Below are 1,274 nucleotides of genomic sequence, written 5' to 3' on the forward strand. Positions count from 1 at the left end.
CAGCCCAGACCAGTCCTTTTTTACCCAGAAGTTCCCACTATGCCAACTTCAGATCAAACACAACAACAATCTCCACCAATTCAAGCCAATTATGGTACTCCAATTTCACTCCAACTTAGAGAAAGAATGAATAGTATGCCTACATCTAAATATCTTTTGTTGGGTGTTTCTTCATTTCAAGGGATATAATTAATTTAAAAAGTAATAATATTCCAATCGGTGGAAGGAAAAATAACATAGTAATGTGCTTATGAGCTAAAACCAAGCGAACTAAATGACTAGACTATGATAGCATGTGCAAATATATGCGAAAAAACTTCACCTACTTAGCAATAGATAAAATAGTGATAATCAATGCTTGGATTTAAGAAGGAAAATACATATATATATCCTCATGTTCAGCAGTTAAAATGGGCAGTCACAGAACAAATTATTTGAAAGAGCAGCATTGTTTCTATGCACCTCTAATTCCAAATAAAATAGGGAATAGGCAGAGTAGCTGATGAATAATCTTACCAAATATATTAACACTACCCGTCAATTACGGAAGGGTCTTTTCCATTGCTGGCTAAATCTGAAGAAAAAAAATTAAAATAATTAGTCGTGCGATAAATATAAGCATATCAACAACACTTATATACAACAAATATAGTAACAATATTATTACCTTGTTCAAGCTGCTCGATTTTATCAAGATCTTCCTCAACACTAATGGGTTGTTTTAATTTTTCATTTCGAAGCCAATCTTGAAGACACGCTAGAGCTTGCTCCTGTGAATTCATTTCAGAAGCAGAAAATTAAAACTTGGAAAATGTCACAATTTACTACTGGCTTCTTCCTACTGTAAACATATCCGTTTAACAAAATCGGCAAATTCAACAACAAATAGTGAGAAAAAACTGTAAATTGAAAAGAAAAAAATGACTAGCAAACTTCTAATAATGTTGATTTTGATGGGAATCATAAGTAAGAGTACCTGGATAAGAAGATAAGAAGCCGCGAGAGGGAGAGACGAGACGGCGAGTGGGAGACCGGTGGCTGGTGGAAGTTGACGACGACGAGGACTGGTGGCCGGTGGGCGGTGGCTGCTGGTTTAGGCGTTAGGGTTTCTATGATTTTGTCTTTTGATTATTTAGGAATTAGGAATGCGTTAGTTTTAGTCTTAGAGAATAGATAGACAATAGACTATAGAGACAGAACAGAAACGGGTTTGTTTTTTATTATTCAAGTTCAAGGGTTTTTGTTTTTTTATATTTAATATATATAAATAAAAA

General features: G+C 34.4%; 1 long non-coding RNA gene across 1 annotated transcript; it reads right to left on the reverse strand.

The window, feature by feature from the left end:
- Positions 1–516: 516 nt before the first annotated feature.
- Positions 517–1,155, reverse strand: LOC109221704. The gene is made up of 3 exons (XR_002067293.1): positions 977–1,155; positions 668–770; positions 517–574 (listed from the first exon to the last, which is right to left on the reverse strand). It is a non-coding gene; the product is annotated as an uncharacterized LOC109221704 (long non-coding RNA).
- Between the last annotated feature and the right edge of the window lie 119 nt (positions 1,156–1,274).

This window comes from Nicotiana attenuata, unplaced genomic scaffold (assembly GCF_001879085.1).
Source record: "Nicotiana attenuata strain UT unplaced genomic scaffold, NIATTr2, whole genome shotgun sequence".
Lineage (NCBI taxonomy): Eukaryota > Viridiplantae > Streptophyta > Magnoliopsida > Solanales > Solanaceae > Nicotiana > Nicotiana attenuata.